The sequence below is a fragment of the Ambystoma mexicanum genome, chromosome 1p (assembly GCF_040938575.1).
Source record: "Ambystoma mexicanum isolate Mex_15411 chromosome 1p, UKY_AmexF1_1, whole genome shotgun sequence".
Taxonomy (NCBI): Eukaryota; Metazoa; Chordata; class Amphibia; order Caudata; family Ambystomatidae; genus Ambystoma; species Ambystoma mexicanum.
In genome coordinates this window covers 655,957,602-655,976,429 of record NC_090921.1, presented here as the reverse complement: position 1 = coordinate 655,976,429, position 18,828 = coordinate 655,957,602, and positions in this window count along the sequence as shown.

Here is an 18,828-nt window from a genome sequence, read left to right as displayed (position 1 = left end):
TAAAACCCTCCCATGCATGCACCCTCACTGCATATGAAGGGCAGGCAAATGGCACACACTGATGACACCAAGATGGAAGATGAACACATTTTCTGCATGCTGCCTGGTAGTGGCATCACACATTGGCCTGTGATTGCCAGGTGAAACACACATGCCATCAAACAGATGGCATGTACCATTGCTATTGAGTGAAGATGGAGAGGAGGGCAGCACCTATTCATTCAGTCCAGTTCCCGCATGTAATAGCTTTTCTAATTCAAACAGGTCAGATTTTTCACCTGGAGCTGCCAGTCCAAAATGGTCCAATTGCACAGGGACATGTGTGAACAAATGATATCCAGGTAACAAAGTCACTCCACTTTACCATAGCCATGTCAGACATGTGACTAGAGGACTGAGAAAGGCCTAGTAAAAGTGGTGGAATGCAAACAATCTGCCTGAATGAACAGAGAAAAATAAGCAACAATGTTGTTGCAGGGTGACACTTCAAGGGCAACTGGCGTGCTGTTGGGCTAGATGTCTACTGTTGGCAGAAGGGATACTGCTATGGCCAAATGCAGCTGTGCAGGATGTATTGCATGAAGCACATGGCTGACCCATACGACTCAGGTGCACACACTCTCACCTGGCACACAAACAGAAGCCCTCACACACACACCATGCACATGGATGACACACACATGCATGTGCACTCACCGGACAATGCCTCGTAATCAGGCAGATCTCCCACGCCTTGGATCTGCTCCTCCGTGACGTAGGTCCCAGCGACTGACTCATGTGGAGTGAGTTCCATGTCCACTACTGGAGACCCACCTCCAGTCACTAGAGTTGCAGCATGACTTGAGGCCAGCTTTTTCTTTGCCCTGCGCTTTAGGTCATTCCAGCGCTTATAGCAATCATTGGCTGTGCGCCTCACGATTCCAAGGGCACTTACAATGTCCGCAACGGTCTGCCAGTGTGCCTGGCGTTGTGCAGGTGTGGTCTTGGATCCTGCAACAATGACCATCTCGTTATCATGTCGGGACACATACTCGACAAGTGCATTCAGTTCGTCATCCGTGAAGCTGGGCTTCCTCGACGGGCCGGACTGTGTAGCCGTGTCTGGGGCATCAGCCTGCAGCACTCTTCCGCTTGGAAGGTGGTGGTGATCCTGAGTGTCCTGCGCCGCTCTGGACACTAGGGGAGGAGCCCTGGTGGACTCTGTATCAGGAGTGTGGGATTGCACACTCAGCATGGGAGTTGGTGCAGGCATTGGCTCAAGTGTAATGGTGTCAGGGGGAATGTCAGCAGGATGGACTAGGACCGACACTGTCCTGGCTAGGTGTGTGAGAGCTGGGGTGGATGGAGCCGCAGCTGCCCCTGCAGCCTCACCGCCCTGCCTACTTGGGGCAGCAGATGACCTTGCTGCCCCAGATCCACGTGGCATGATGACATCAACATGCACCAGTGCACGTGTCATAGGCCTGCTGACCTGGAAGTCAGCCATGGAGTCAGCCAGGTCTGGTGCCACAATGGGCTGGTCCAACAAGGGCTGAGCATGGATGGTGTCAGCCACATCAGCCTCAACGGGAGGGGGGGATTATGCGTGCCCTTGACTGGTCCTCCACACATGGGAGGACAGGCTCACCCTGCAAGTAACGACCACGTCCCCTACCGGATCCACCACGGCCACCACTTGTGGCTCTTCCACCTTTGCCACCCATACGGAATCCTCGCCTCCCAGCCATGGCACTGATGTTAATGTGCGTATGGGAGTGGCTGTAAACTATTGTCCTGGGCAATTGGGGGTCAAAGGGGTTGGGTACCAGATGGTAATTGTACCCTAGTGCTCTAGCAAGGCTGAATGTAACCCCTGGGGAAAGATGACGGGTCACGCAACGCACAGGAGGCCCAAAAAAGGGAGATGACGTGCACGCAACCCCTCCTAGACCACGTGTGCAGAAAGAAAAACCTGCACTACGCTGTGGCACCCAGTAACACAAGAATGAACGTATGCGTGTCACACGCAGCCTAGAATGACCTCTGAAGGGGTAGGCTACACACGGGGCAAGCACAGATGTTAGATACGTGCGTGACTCACCGTCTGCCAGGTAAAAGAGCGTGAAAAAGGAGCGCGTTTGGTTGGCAACACCCCCACCAAAAGAATATTTGTACTCTGTCTGAGGAGACAGGACAACAGTAGAAGGGAACACTGTTTGAGGGAACAGGCCCAGGTAAACCAGTAAAAGAGAAAAAGAGAAAAAAGAGAAAAAGCAGTCAGAGGTAACAGGGAGTACGAACTTGAAACGCTGTGAAGTAAATCGCGTGTGAAACGACAAGAAGTACAGAATTCACCCACTCGCTTTCCACGAAAAGCACGTACAAGGAAATGGTGTTCTACACGTACCTTTTATGCAGGCCCACACGTCCAGCGTCACTTACGCGGCGTGTACGCGCTAGGGCCATTTCCACCAATTACACGCTTTGTCACTTCTGCGTGTAGGGCCATTTCCACCAATTACATGCTTTGTCACTTCTGCGTGTAGGTCCATTTTCACCAATTACACGCTTTGTCACTGCCGCGTGTACGCGCTAGGCCCATTCCCACCAATTACACGCTTTGACACTCGGACGTGTCTTTCATTTTTTTCACACGCAACATTTTCCAACGTGTGCCCAATTCAAAATGCACGTGACTTCATGGACGCGCATACGCTGGCGACGCGTTTACGCCCTAAGGGCCTTTCCTCGAATTGCACGCAGACGTGTTGGATTTTCACGTGCCAAATCACTCCGTATCAAGCTGGCCACGCGTTCACACATGGAAGACCACGCTCCTGCCCAGAAGGCCAAATTACTGCCCCCCAGAGCCCTGAGCACGCTCCCACCTGCCATCTGCTGCTGCCGGACTGCCTGCTGTCCACGTGCCCTGCCATTTGCTGCCTGCACATCAGTCAGGGGTGCTGTTGCTGTGACCACCCCTGCTGGAACCGAAGACGCCCGACTGATTTTCCATCGCCCCACAGCCCAGCCCCAGGACCCAGTTGCCCACCCACTCCTGCCTCTGGGGTTGCCATGTCGGGCACTGCAACATCTGGCACCAGTGGCAACCCCCGGCCAAGGAGACAGAGGGGCACCAGCTTCACTGCCACCGAAGTTGGTGTCCTGGTGGAGCATGTCCTGGGGCAGTATGATGCCCTCTTTGGAAGGTTGCGCGCCGACAAGGAAGGACGGACTCGGATCTGGATGGACATCGTGACTGCCATCAACGCGGAGGAGGTGGCAGTCCGCGACTACGAACGTGTCAGGAAGCGCTGGGAGGACTTCAGGTCCAGGACCCTCAACAAGGCCCGGCGCCTCCTGAAGGCAGCGGGTGCTAAGGGAAGATCAGATGAGGGTCCTGGAACGCATATCCCCAGCGCTCCACATCCAGGTCCTTGAGAAGCAGACCCGTCTGGAGTCGAGCAGTAAGTGTACATGCATGATGATTGTAAGCTGTGCTTGTGGTGGTGTGCCAGGAGTGTGCAGGTTGAACATGTATTTTTATGTGGCCAAGTAGGGGGGGGTGTACAGGGCCGTGAGGGTGACACATGCGAGGGGTCTCATCTGTGACACATGGATGGTGCTTGTGTGTGGGCTTGCATGGCACAGGATGTGGAGGAATGATTGTCAGGTGTGACATGGATGTCGATCAAAACACTGCGACAGTTGGCGGAGGTGTACACATGCATGCAAGTTTGGTGTTGTGTGTGCATGTGTATTGTACTCCCTATGTTGCATGTGATGTGTGGATGACCTTTGGCTGCTCATGCTGTTGTATGTGAATGGATGGTGCTGGCTGTTGCATTATGGCTGTGGTATGGCTCATGTGTGCAAGTTGAAATGACATGTGTGTTGGGGATTGTGATGCCATGTCTGAGGATTACCAATGCCACTCATGTATAACTGTCATGTGTGTATGAGTCCATTTTACAGTGCCCTGATGCCTGTGTTTTCTTTCTCCCTGTCTGCAGCGTCAACTGATGAAGAGGGCGGAGAACGTGCTGTGGAGCACAACGGCAGGGGTCGCACCACCAGCCGGAGACACAAGGCCCGGATCCCCTCCCAGGTTGTGATCTCGTCGGGGAGTGAGGAGTCCGGTGCCGCGTCCCAGGCTGCAGCTGCCGAGGGGAGGTCCAAGAGGCGGAGGTTGGAGTTGGACTCCTCGGCAGCAGAAGGGGCAGCTGGGACCCCACAGGGCCCAACGGGGGAAGATGGCACGGAGTCATCCAGGTTGGTGGGGGGTTTGGTGGAGGAGGAGGCCGTGCAAGCGACAGTGGCGGGGTCTGGAGGTGGGGATTCCACTGGTGCTAGTGGTGCAGTGCAGGATCAGGGACAGGAGGCAGCACAGGCCACCGCGGAGGTGCCTGTGTGCAATCCTGTCCCTGCTCCTGTCACTGCATCATCTTGCACCAGCGGGGATGCCTACCTCCAGACCCGTTCTCAGGGAGAGGATTGGCTTACGACACCTGGCCTTCCACTCCCTGCGGATGTGGCTATCCTGCACCAGGTTGTGCCTGTCCAGGGTGGGGTGGCGTTGCGTCAACGGGCCATGCGAGCTGACCTGCAGTCTTTTCATGATGAGTCTGCACGTCTTCTCGCATGGCTCGTTGACCGCGTTGACCCACTGGGACAGCTCACCAGGGCTGGATTCCTCCGTTTCCTGGACCTTGTTCCGACCCCCTTCTCCACAGAACCCCCTATGCCCCAGTCGTCCTCCATGCCATCTTCCCACCCATGTGTCACCTGGGTGCCCTGTGGAGCTGCCTCCCACCGTGCGGCCAGGCTGGTGGACAACAGATCCCTGCCACAGTCGGGAGTCGGACGTCCAGCAGGGGTGGCCACGTCAACGACTGCACCCCAGCTGGAGGAGGATGTGCAGGCACCATCGGACAGGGCACATGGACAGCAGCAGCTGCAGGAGCAGGAGGCTGTAGGTGGGAGCCACGATAGCTCGGGGCCTTCAACATCGGAGGGGCAGGCATCGGCCGGAGGGCAGGAGGACCCTGGACGGGAAGTGTATTCCGTGTGGCAGCGGTTGGGCCACGCCATAGATGCGGAGCGGCGGCAGGCAGAAGAGGCGCAGCTAACGATGGTCAGGGCAGAGAACTCCATGCGGAGGGCCCTGAGGCGGGCCGAGTGCCTCGAGGCAATCCGCAGGGAGTTGGAAGTGAACATGTCTGCGTCCCTGCGGACCCTCGGGGCCATGGAACAGGACCGCCTCCGGGACATAGACGAGGAGTTCGATGATGCCCTGGCCCTGAACACCACTAAGTGAGCCACTGGACTGGGCCGCCGCCATTGTATATAGTTATTTAGTGATAGGTTTCCTTTGCAGTTTATTTTTCTTTGGAGTCGACGGACACTGCTCCACCTTTTGTATATAGTTCCATTTTAGATAGGTTTTTTGGTAGGTTTCATTTCTTCTCTTGGGATGATGGACCCTGCATACTTTGTACATAGTTGGACTTTGGATTTGGATATTTTTTTAACTATGAATATTTTTTGCCATGGAGCGATGGTTTTCTATTTCTTTTTTACCTTCATTTACTTTTCATGGACTTGAACTTTGGAAGATATTTTTTCGTATTGTCATTTATTGATTTCATTTTGAAAAGAGACAGCCTGCTTAATTTTTTAATTATTTTACTTGTGTATTTTGGTTGATTTTGATAGCCATTCCTGTTGTTTTTAATACATTATTTTGATTTTTTCATTCTTCAATGTGTGGTTTCATCTCATTGTTTTCATGCATGTCATGATATGGGTTTTCAGGTTCCCTTGCAACCATTGTGTGTGTGTGAGACACATGTGTTGATTTACATTGTTTCCATTGGAGAAGTATCATGGGCACATGTAATACTTGGTTGTGTCTTTGGGCTGTGGTGGCTGACCATGAGGCACATGCTTGAGGATTGTCAGGGCCTGTGGGCAGAGGGACATGAGTGGGGGTCTGGTGGAGGGTGCCCCTGGATGCTGGGGGGTAGGGGTGATAGGGGACATGGGTGGGGGCCTGGTGGAGGGTGCCCCTGCACTGCTGGGGGGTGGGGTTGGTGGGAGAGATGGGTGGGGGCCTGGTGGAGGGTGCCCCTGGTGGTTGGGGGGTGGGGGTGGTGGGAGACATGAGTGGGGGCCTGGTGGAGGCTGCCCCTGGTGGCAGGGGGGTGGGGGTGGTGATAGACATGGGTGGGGGCCTGGTGGAGGGTGCCCCTGGTGGCTGGGGGGTGGGGGTGGTGGGAGACATGAGTGGGGGCCTGGTGGAGGCTGCCCCTGGTGGCTGGGGGTGGGGGTGGTGGGAGACATGAGTGGGGGCCTGGTGGAGGGTGCCCCTGGTGGCGGGGGGGTGGGGGTGGTGGGAGACATGAGTGGGGGCCTGGTGGAGGGTGCCCCTGCACTGCTGGGGGGTGGGGGTGGTGGGAGACATGAGTGGGGGCCTGGTGGAGCCTGCCCCTGGTGGCTGGGGGGTGGTGGTAGACATGAGTGGGGGCCTGGTGGAGGGTGCCCCTGTACTGCTGGGGGGTGGGGGTGGTGGGAGAGATGGGTGGGGGCCTGGTGGAGGGTGCCCCTGGTGGTTGGGGGGTGGGGGTGGTGGGAGACATGAGTGGGGGCCTGGTGGAGGCTGCCCCTGGTGGCGGGGGGTGGGGGTGGTGATAGACATGGGTGGGGGCCTGGTGGAGGGTGCCCCTGGTGGCTGGGGGGTGGGGGTGGTGGGAGACATGAGTGGGGGCCTGGTGGAGGCTGCCCCTGGTGGCTGGGGGTGGGGGTGGTGGGAGACATGAGTGGGGGCCTGGTGGAGGGTGCCCCTGCACTGCTGGGGGGTGGGGGTGGTGGGAGACACGAGTGGGGGCCTGGTGGAGGGTGCCCCTGGTGGCTGGGGGGTGGGGGTGGTGGGAGACATGGTTGGGGGCCTGGTGGAGGCTGTCCCTGCACTGCTGGGGGGTGGGGGTGGTGGGAGACATGGGTGGGGGCCTGGTGGAGGCTGCCCCTGCACTGCTGGGGGTGGGGGTGGTGGGAGACATGAGTGAGGGCCTGGTGGAGGCTGCCCCTGCACTGCTGGAGGGTGGTGGTGGTGGGAGACATGAGTGGGGGCCTGGTGGAGGGTGCCCCTGGTGGCTGGGGGTGGGGGTGGTGGCCGACATGAGTGGGGGCCTGGTGGAGGGTGCCCCTGCACTGCTGGGGGGTGGGGGTGGTGGGAGACATGAGTGGGGGCCTGGTGGAGGGTGCCCCTGGTGGCGGGGGGGTGGGGGTGGTGGGAGACATGAGTGGGGGCCTGGTGGAGGGTGCCCCTGCACTGCTGGGGGGTGGGGGTGGTGGGAGACATGAGTGGGGGCCTGGTGGAGGCTGCCCCTGGTGGCTGGGGGGTGGGGGTGGTGGTAGACATGAGTGGGGGCCTGGTGGAGGGTGCCCCTGCACTGCTGGGGGGTGGGGGTGGTGGGAGACATGAGTGGGGGCCTGGTGGAGGGTGCCCCTGGTGGCGGGGGGGTGGGGGTGGTGGGAGACATGGGTGGGGGCCTGGTGGAGGCTGCCCCTACACTGCTGGGGGGTGGGGGTGGTGGGAGACATGAGTGGGGGCCTGGTGGAGGGTGCCCCTGGTGGCTGGGGGGTGGGGGTGTTGGGAGACATGAGTTGGGGCCTGGTGGAGGCTGCCCCTGGTGGCTGGGGGGTGGGGGTGGTGGTAGACATGAGTGGGGGCCTGGTGGAGGGTGCCCCTGCACTGCTGGGGGGTGGGGGTGGTGGGAGACATGAGTGGGGGCCTGGTGGAGGGTGCCCCTGGTGGCAGGGGGGTGGGGGTGGTGGGAGACATGAGTGGGGGCCTGGTGGAGGGTGCCCCTGCACTGCTGGGGGGTGGGGGTGGTGGGAGACATGAGTGGGGGCCTGGTGGAGGCTGCCCCTGGTGGCTGAGGGGTGGGGGTGGTGGTAGACCTGAGTGGGGGCCTGGTGGAGGGTGCCCCTGCACTGCTGGGGGGTGGGGGTGGTGGGAGACATGAGTGGGGGCCTGGTGGAGGGTGCCCCTGGTGGCGGGGGGGTGGGGGTGGTGGTAGACATGAGTGGGGGCCTGGTGGAGGGTGCCCCTGCACTGCTGGGGGATGGGGGTGGTGGGAGACATGAGTGGGGGCCTGGTGGAGGGTGCCCCTGGTGGCGGGGCGGTGGGGTGGTGGGAGACATGGGTGGGGGCCTGGTGGAGGGTGCCCCTGCACTGCTGGGGGGTGGGGGTGGTGGGAGACATGAGTGGGGGCCTGGTGGAGGGTGCCCCTGGTGGCTGGGGGGTGGGGGTGGTGGGAGACATGAGTGGGGGCCTGGTGGAGGCTGCCCCTGGTGGCTGGGGGGTGGGGGTGGTGGTAGACATGAGTGGGGGCCTGGTGGAGGGTGCCCCTGCACTGCTGGGGGGGTGGTGGGAGACATGAGTGGGGGCCTGGTGGAGGGTGCCCCTGGTGGCGGGGGGGTGGTGGTAGACATGAGTGGGGGCCTGGTGGAGGGTGCCCCTGGTGGCTGGGGGGTGGGGGTGGTGGGAGACATGGGTGGGGGCCTGGTGGAGGCTGCCCCTGCACTGCTGGGGGGTGGTGGTGGTGGGAGACATGGTTGGGGGCCTGGTGGAGGCTGCCCCTGGTGGCTGGGGGGTGGGGGTGGTGGGAGACATGAGTGGGGGCCTGGTGGAGGCTGCCCCTGGTGGCTGGGGGGTGGGGGTGATGGGAGACATGAGTGGGGGCCTGGTGGGGGGTGCCCCTGCACTGCTGGGGGGTGGGGGTGGTGGGAGACATGAGTGGGGGCCTGGTGGAGGGTGCCCCTGGTGACGGGGGTGTGGGGGTGGTGGTAGACATGAGTGGGGGCCTGGTGGAGGGTGCACCTGGTGGCTGGGTGGTGGGGGTGGTGGGAGACATGGGTGGGGGCCTGGTGGAGGCTGCCCCTGCACTGCTGGGGGGTGGGGGTGGTGGGAGACATGGGTGGGGGCCTGGTGGAGGCTGCCCCTGCACTGCTGGGGGGTGGGGGTGGTGGGAGACATGAGTGGGGGCCTAGTGGAGGGTGCCCCTGGTGGCAGGGGGGTGGGGGTGGTGGGAGACATGAGTGGGGGCCTGGTGGAGGGTGCCCCTGCACTGCTGGGGGGTGGGGGAGGTGGGAGACATGAGTGGGGGCCTGGTGGAGGCTGCCCCTGGTGGCTGGGGGGTGGGGGTGGTGGTAGACATGAGTGGGGGCCTGGTGGAGGGTGCCCCTGCACTGCTGGGGGGTGTGGGTGGTGGGAGACATGAGTGGGGGCCTGGTGGAGGGTGCCCCTGGTGGCGGGGGGCTGGGGGTGGTGGTAGACATGAGTGGGGGCCTGGTGGAGGGTGCCCCTGCACTGCTGGGGGGTGGGGGTGGTGGGAGACATGAGTGGGGGCCTGGTGGAGGGTGCCCCTGGTGGCGGGGGGGTGGGGTGGTGGGAGACATGGGTGGGGGCCTGGTGGAGGCTGCCCCTGCACTGCTGGGGGGTGGGGGTGGTGGGAGACATGAGTGGGGGCCTGGTGGAGGGTGCCCCTGGTGGCTGGGGGGTGGGGGTGGTGGGAGACATGAGTGGGGGCCTGGTGGAGGCTGCCCCTGGTGTCTGGGGGGTGGGGGTGGTGGTAGACATGAGTGGGGGCCTGGTGGAGGGTGCCCCTGCACTGCTGGGGGGGTGGTGGGAGACATGAGTGGGGGCCTGTTGGAGGGTGCCCCTGGTGGCGGGGGGGTGGGGGTGGTGGTAGACATGAGTGGGGGCCTGGTGGAGGGTGCCCCTGGTGGCTGGGGGGTGGGGGTGGTGGGAGACATGGGTGGGGGCCTGGTAGAGGCTGCCCCTGCACTGCTGGGGGGTGGGGGTGGTGGGAGACATGGTTGGGGGCCTGGTGGAGGCTGCCCCTGGTGGCTGGGGGGTGGGGGTGGTGGGAGACATGAGTGGGGGCCTGGTGGAGGCTGCCCCTGGTGGCTGGTGGGTGGGGGTGGTGGGAGACATGAGTGGGGCCTGGTGGAGGGTGCCCCTGCACTGCTGGGGGGGTGGGGGTGGTGGGAGACATGAGTGGGGGCCTGGTGGAGGGTGCCCCTGGTGACGGGGGTGTGGGGGTGGTGGTAGACATGAGTGGGGGCCTGGTGGAGAGTGCACCTGGTGGCTGGGTGGTGGGGGTGGTGGGAGACATGGGTGGGGGCCTGGTGGAGGCTGCCCCTGCACTGCTGGGGGGTGGGGGTGGTGGTAGACATGAGTGGGGGCCTGGTGGAGCGTGCCCCTGCACTGCTGGGGCGTGGGGGTGGTGGTAGACATGAGTGGGGGTCTGGTGGAGGGTGCCCCTGCACTGCTGGGGGGGTGGTGGGAGACATGAGTGGGGGCCTGTTGGAGGGTGCCCCTGGTGGCGGGGGGGTGGGGGTGGTGGTAGACATGAGTGGGGGCCTGGTGGAGGGTGCCCCTGGTGGCTGGGGGGTGGGGGTGGTGGGAGACATGGGTGGGGGCCTGGTGGAGGCTGCCCCTGCACTGCTGGGGGGTGGGGGTGGTGGGAGACATGGTTTGGGGCCTGGTGGAGGCTGCCCCTGGTGGCTGGGGGGTGGGGGTGGTGGGAGACATGAGTGGGGGCCTGGTGGAGGGTGCCCTTGGTGGCGGGGGGGTGGGGATGGTGGTAGACATGAGTGGGGGCCTGGTGGAAGGTGCCTCTGGTGGCTGGGGGGCGGGGGTGGTGGGAGACATGGGTGGGGGCCTGGTGGAGGCTGCCCCTGCACTGCTGGGGGGTGGGGGTGGTGGGAGACATGGGTGGGGGCCTGGTGGAGGCTGCCCCTGCACTGCTGGGGGGGGTGGTGGGAGACATTAGTGGGGGCCTGGTGGAGGCTGCCCCTGCACTGCTGGGGGGTGGGGGTGGTGGGAGACATGAGTGGGGGCCTGGTGGAGGGTGCCCCTTGTGGCTGGGGGTGGGGTGGTGGGAGACATGAGTGGGGGCCTGGTGGAGGCTGCCCCTGGTTGCTGGGGGGTGGGGGTGGTGGGAGACATGAGTGGGGGCCTGGTGGAGGCTGCCCCTGGTGGCTGGGGGATGGGGGTGGTGGTAGACATGGGTGGGGGCCTGGTGGAGGGTGCCCCTGGTGGCTGGGGGGTGGGGGTGGTGGGAGACATGAGTGGGGGCCTGGTGGAGGGTGCCCCTGCACTGCTGGGGGGTGGGGGTGGTGGAGACATGGGTGGGGGCCTGGTGGAGGGTGCCCCTGATGGCTGGGGGGTGGTGGTAGACATGAGTGGGGGCCTGGTGGAGGCTGCCCCTGCACTGCTGGGGGGTGGGGGTGGTGGGAGACATGAGTGGGGGCCTGGTGGAGGGTGCCCCTGCAATGCTGGGGGGTGGTGGTAGACATGGGTGGGGGCCTGGTGGAGGCTGCCCCTGCACTGCTGGGGGGTGGGGTGGTGGGAGACATGAGTGGGGGCCTGGTGGAGGGTGCCCCTGGTGGCAGGGGGGTGGGGGTGGTGGTAGACATGAGTGGGGGCCTGGTGGAGGGTGCCCCTTCACTGCTGGGGGGTGGGGGTGCAGGGGGACATGAGCAGGTGTGCAGGGTAGTCCCCTGTTTTGTGGGCTGCCTGCAGGGGCCGTGGAGGGTGTACAGGGAACACCTGTGAGGACCCATCCAGCCTAATCGCGTGTGTAACTTCCCACGCACCCCTGTAATACACGTACCAAGCCAAATCGCGTGTGATAATTCCCGCGTACCCCTGTGATACACGTGCCCTGGCTAATCGCATGTAAAACTTCACGCGTACCCCTGTAATACACGTACCCTGGCCAATCGCGTGTTAAACTTCCCGCGTACCCCTGTAATACACGTACCAAGCCAAATCGCGTGTGATAATTCCCGCGCACCCCTGTAATACACGTACCTGGCCAAATCGCATGTGAGAATTCCCGCGCACCCCTGTAATACACGTACCCAGCCGAATCGCGTGTAAAACTTCCCGTGTACCCCTGTAATACACGTACCCAGCCAAATCGCATGTGATAATTCCTGCGTACCCCTGTAATACACGTACCCTGGCCAATCGCGTGTTAAACTTCCCGCGTACCCCTGTAATACACGTACCCTGGCTAATCGCGTGTATAACTTCACGCGTACCCCTGATATGCATGTTACCCGCTTTGCGTTCCTTGTTTGGCAGCCCTGTAAACTGGTCCAGGGTTAGCGCAACCCTTTGCGATGATTTTGCGATTTTGATGGCTTTTCCTTGCGCGAGGGTGTTCTTGGGGGCGTTACTGGCGCTGCTGCAGGGTCGCTGCGATACTCTGCGCCACGGCTGGTTTGGGAGCCTAAAATCCATGAATACGCTGTGCGCGGAAATCGGTTTTAGCGCACGTGCCTGGCGCAGACAATCGCACATCGACACTCTGCGCCAGCCGCTTGCGACACTTTTCTGCGAAATTCTATGAATTACCCTGTTGATGTGTTCAGTACTATCAGTGACACCAGACCCCAAAGAGGAACGAAGGGTTGATGCGACTATAGGAGGCAAATCTTTTTCTTTTCTAGTAGACACCAGAGCTACTCGTTCATGTATACCAGAGGGAAAATATCAAACCTTGGGAATTGCCATGAATGATCAAGGGTTCTCTGGAGCTACGAGTCGAGTTCCTTTTACTGACCAATTACCTGTCTCTATAGGAGAATGTGACATGTCTGTTCCATTGTTGTATTCACCACGGACACCAGTTAACATTTTGGGAAGAGACTTGATGACAAAACTTAACATGACGATTTCATTCACTGATGAAGGAATAGTGTGTTCCACTCCCAGAATACACTAATTAAATGTGGGAAAATGTATACTGGCATTCATAGGGGAATAGAGCCAGAGGTTTTTCTTCATGGAGTAAGTATTTTACTAATGTGCTTACCTGGGGTAGTGGGGAAGAATGTGAGGATAACTGACGAATTCTTGTTCAGACCACAGATACCTATGGACGAAGAGGGTGGAAAGATTATCCCTCTAGAGTTAGAAGCAGCCATAGTACAAAGGGAAATGGCAATGCTTGAAGGAACGGATGATGAGGGTAGACCATGGGGAACAGTAATAGCTATCAGAGGGGGGTAAGGGTTGACTTACATTACTGATGATGATATGTTTAGAGAAGACCAAAACGATGATGAAGTGGTGTCCTTTATGAGCATTACATATGGGATTATAATAGAGAAAAGGGAAATCCCACAATTAATGGCAATAATGCAGCAGCGTCCAGCATTTTTTGAAGAGGACTTGGAGAAAGTGCCTTGCGTCCTATGGACTAGAGGCCCTTATGGCGTAGGATTATTTAAGGGAATAGGGTAAGTTAAAATAAAGTTGAAGCCAGGAGCAATTTTACCTCGAGCAAGACAGTACCCCATATCTCGAGAGGCTGATGAGGGTATATTTCAGACCATTTCAGCACTGATGAAACAAGACATTCTGGTGCCGTCACAATCACTGTGCAATACTGCAGTGTATCCTATCAAGAAATCAAAGGAAGGAGTGTGGAGATTTATATAAGACATGAGACTAATTAACCAGATTGTAGAGGCAGAGTTTCCTCTAGTTCCTAACCCAGCGATGATACTATGCAGTATATCTGTAGAAGTGCAATATTTCACAGTAATCGATTTGAAAAATGCATTTTTCTCAATCCCGTTGCGCAAGGACTTGACTTCATTTATATTTCGCCAAACTTGTCTAAAACATACTCGTTTGCCCCAGGGGTACAGTATGTCTCCATCAATCTTTAACAGGATCCTCCAGATGAACCTAGGCAATGTCAATTTGAAAAGTGCGATGATACAATAGGTAGATTACATTTTAATTTGTAGCACTACAGAAGATGAGTGCAGGCAGTACTTGATTCAGGTGATGACTATTTAGTAGACAAAGAATACAAGGTCGACAAGGAGAAGCTACAATATTGTCATGAAGAGATGTTATACATAGGACAGTTGATTTCACATGAGGGAAAAAGGTGACTTCTGAAAGAGCTGAGGCAATTATGAAAACTGAAAAACTGCACACAGTAAAAGAGATGTAACAGTTTTTAGGATTATGCAATTTTGTGAGAGACTAGGTGTTTGACTACAGTTTATACACAAAACCTCTTTTGTAGGCTTTAAAGAAAGCACAAGTGAATAGTGTTAAAATAGAATGGACTGAGGAATGGAGGAAGGATTTGAGGAATTGAAGAAAGCGATTTGTACAGCTCCTGTTTTAGGAATTCCCAATTATGCTGAGGAATTCTATTTATTTTCACACACAAATGGGACAGTCATAACAGCAGTGCTTACACAGAGGACTAAATTTGGGTACAAGCCTCTAGCGCATTACAGCGAGATTTTAGACCCAGTTATGAAAGGACACTTTCCTTGCGAACAGTCATTGTCAGCTGCCGCGTTTGCAGTTGAGCAGTCTACAAGTTTTGTTTTGGGTTACTCTATGACCCTTTTCATGGAGCATGCTTTGTTTGCCATTTTAGAGAAACTGAAAGGTACATTTACATCTCAGTGAGCCTCAGTTTATGAAGTAATGATTTCTAACCAAACGATCAAAATTGTCAGATGTAAAATAGTGAATCCTACCACATTTGTGGCTGAGCCAGTAACAGAAGGCGATCATGTGCATGATTGTGCAAATTATGTTGAGTTTTATATCTTGCATGAAAGAAAATGCTTTGCCAGGAGTGGAAATTCTCTTTATTGATGCTTCTTCAAAAATTGACTAGTAAAAAAAGGCATTCTGACGCAGCTGTAGTGAGGCATAGAACAAATGCTGAGTTTGAAATTGTTGCAAGTGCAAGGCTACTGTCTCACTTTTCAGCACAAGCGGCAGAATTGGTAGCGCTTATTGTCACGCTCGAGAAACATTAAGGGCAGGAAGTGACGGTGTACAGTGACTCTGCCTAGATGACGTCAACCGTACACGCAGAGTTAGCATGTTGGAAAAAGGAGGGGCTACCTCCAAGTGGATGGCCCTCTAGTGAAGAATGCATCATTATTGGACAGGCTTATTAAAGCACTACAACTCCCAGTAGCCGTAGCATTCGTTAAATGCACTGCTCACACTAAGCAAACTGATTTTATTTCTTGTTGGAACAAAGAAGCAGACGCATTAGTCAAAAGGGTTGCGTATTCACCAGATATCTCAGGTTTTGATTCTCCAAATGACAAAGAGAAGGTAGTCACGATTATGGTAATACAAGAAAGGTTTAATCATTTGCCGAAAATCCAATGAATGGAGATCCAAGGCAGTGCACCACAGGAAGAGCAGGAGTTATGGAAACGAAAGTTGGTGTTCTTTATCTCCCACTGAAACATTATGGTGACAGGATAGCACTGGAAAGCCAGTGATGCTAGTAGCATTGTTAAAGGTAGTGCTTGAACAGCTGCACTACCTCATGCATGTAACTAGGGAAAGTCTTGCTGCAATGATTGAGGAAGACTGGTCTGTTGCAAATTTGTTAGACCATGTTCCATTCTTTGTAGGGAATTACATTGTGTGTCAAATGTTTACAGCTGGGTATACACTAAGAATGATTAGAGGAGTAATACCTCGATCGAATGGTCCTTTTCATCATTTACATATTGATTATGTTGACATGCTGCAGGTGTGTAATGGATACAGTTATCTGATAGTAGTAGTGTGTCCCATATCTAGGTGGATCAAGGCAGGTCTGTGTACAGACACTTTGCCACTTGTGCAGCAAAGTTTTTAGTACATGAAGTCTTTCCAAGATAGGGTGTGTGTGAAGTGCTGAGATCCGTTAATGGGCCACATTTTGTTAATTAAATGTTTGAACAGATAGGATTATTATTGAGAATTAAGCATACATTGCCTTCTGCTTATTACTCACAAGCAAACGGCTTATGTGAGAGACTCAACAGCCTTCTTAAAGAAAGGGTTACCAAGATCAAACTAGCTTTGAAGAATGGGTGGCTCAATTGCCTGCCCTTAACTTTGTATGTCCCAAGGAATAGGCCTGGTTATGATATGATATGATATGATATTTTATTTGTATCGCGCTTGAACACAAGTGTTTCAGAGCACGACAAGGGAGGGGAACAGGAGAGAACAAAACAACAAACTTACTAGGCCCAATGACATTGAGATCATGCAAGTGCCAGACCACCACCTCATCCCCATGAACTAGTTACTGGGAAGCGGATGAGAACACCTCTTACACCTCCATCGAGAAGTAGAAGTGATGCCCAGAGTGCAGCCAAATTGTTAGGTGATGAACTGTACAATTATTCGACCTCTAGCATCTCTCTCATTTCAGATCAACTCAAGGGGTTGGTCTCAGAACACAGATGAAAACCATCCAGCAACCGAATAAAGTGAACTTTTATTGGCACTTAAATTGTTTGTTGGTGACAATAGTCTGATTAAAAATGTAACCCGAAAGTGGCATGAGCCACATTTCAATGGCCCCTTAATCATTGAAAATATAACACTCTCAGCAGTAAAGGTCCAAGGCAGGCGAGCTTGGCTTCATTTGAATGACATGAAATTGTGCACCAGCAAGACAGCCCCTCCATCTCCTACTCCCCCACCTACCGTTGCTGATCCAGAAGCAAGACAAGAAGAAGAAATTCAGTGTGTGCAGACTCGAATGATGACGAAGAAGATGGATGATAAATCAACAAACCGAATAATGCAGATTTTACATTTGGACTAGGGTTCAGTTGGACACTTCTTATAGATATTATGGCAGGAGTGCAAACCCTTGCTGCGAGCCTTAGGAATCATTTGAAAAATGAACTTTAGAGATTTGTTGACACATCAAAGTTATGCCTAAACGACAGATCCTTGTTAAAAACTAAAAAAGAGCACAGTATGCAGACTCATTTCTTGGTGCATATTGGTTCTAAGTACTCGAATTCCATGGTGTTGACCGATAGCGCTGTGCATCGGATTGTGCTTGCTATTTTTGTGTTTATCCCTCAAGCTTGTTCTGCTCTTGTCAGAAGAGACATTGATGTTCGCACTTTTTTTACAGGATCCTGAAAATGGCCCTGTGATTAGGAGGTTGTTCATTGTAATCATTGAGCATATACTTCAATACCAGGAGACATTGCAATTACAGGAGTAAACAGTGTTTCTTTTTCCTTAAATGATCACAGTAGAAATGATCACAGTAGAAATGAGGAATGTTGAAAGCAGTATGATTTTCGGAAATTAGAAAGCCCGACCAATCCCAAAATGTCATAAAAGGTGGATATTACGATTCTGGTGAATGATATATACATGTTCAATTTCTATTTTTGTCTTTCTATATCTCCAGGTTCACGCTCTCTATTTCATTGTTCCAAATAAGGCAGATAACCCTTTGATCCTCCCCACTATGGAAACTACTTCTGATTTTTTTTATTTCCACTCAGACAGAGACCCCTATGATTCCACCCACGGGGAGAACTGTTTTTGATTTGCTTCATGAGTATTACACAACAAAGCATACATTTGGGAGACATAAGAGAAATGCAGAGGGAGATAATGAAGGGATAAACATGTATCTAGATAATGTGGCACACCTGAGTAATAACATGTGGTATCAGCACATGAAAAAGGTGGAAGAAAGATCATCTAAGGAGGGTTGCTATGTGAATTCCCTCATACTTTAAGCTTTGGAAACCTCCAAATTATTCATAGCCACAGAAGTATCAGTGAAAAAAGCCCATTCCCTGACACATCTTGCACTTTGCATGACAAGAGGACAGTTCCAAGGCAGAACAGCATCCATGGTGTGGATGAATAAAGCTACATCTCAAATAGAAGAGAATTATGTGCAACATTTAAAGACAAGAGAGAAGCTAGAAACAAAGCATCAAATAATAAAATATGAACAGCCTGGAATGAATGGAGCTGGAATTAAGATTGAAGAAAACAAGATTCTGCAATGAAAGGATAAGAATGGGAAGGAAATACAAGAATGTTGGGAAAGAGGTCAACTACATATTAATGGAACAGTGCTCACTCACGAAGGATGGGTTGATGGACTGGTTGTGCGCAAAGAAGCAGCATTAACCGGACAGTGGGAAGCAGTTGTGGCAAATGCAGGAAAAGAATGCAAAGATCAATGGTTGAAGATTACAAGGTTGTTGAAATGGGTCGATGACAAACGAGGACCATTGCAGATACTACCCCTGAAGGATGCATCCTTATGTTTCAAAAATAATGGTACAAGGAAAGTTGGAGAGAATCACCAGTGTGGCTGAATTTCTTATATACCAAGTATGAAGGAAGGGTCAGCCATCCTGATGGATCATTATTGGGCTTGTGGGTCCAGAGCCTACATGAAGCTGCCCAAGGACTGGGGAGGGACGCATTCCTTAGTGCTCATCCATGTTCTAGCGCTAGTGATTCCTCAGAGTTACTTAACATTGGTAAATTTCTGAAAGCAGATGCCCATTTAAGAAGGAAAAGATCACCCCGAATTTCTCAATCAACCAAAGAGGGAGAATTATTTCTGAGCAAAATCAATAAAAGCCTTTGATGCTATCCCATATGATCACAGGTTGTTCAGCAAGACTGCCTCAATATTCACGGTTATCTTTATGCCTGAGATCCATACAATGGCCAGCACCAAATGGTTGCAGATTACAAGATGGGAACTTCTGCAAATCATCAACACCGCCATAAAGGGCTTCAATGCTATCAGGGAAGAGCTGAGAGCCATACGACTAATGACCCTACAGAACAGATATGTCCTGGACATGATCACAGCGATGGATGGAGGAGTTTGCACCAGAATCAGGCCATCATGTTGCACGTTCATAGCTTTTCACAATGACGTTAATGGGACCTTGACAGAGGCCATAACATCGCTGACAAACCTGCAC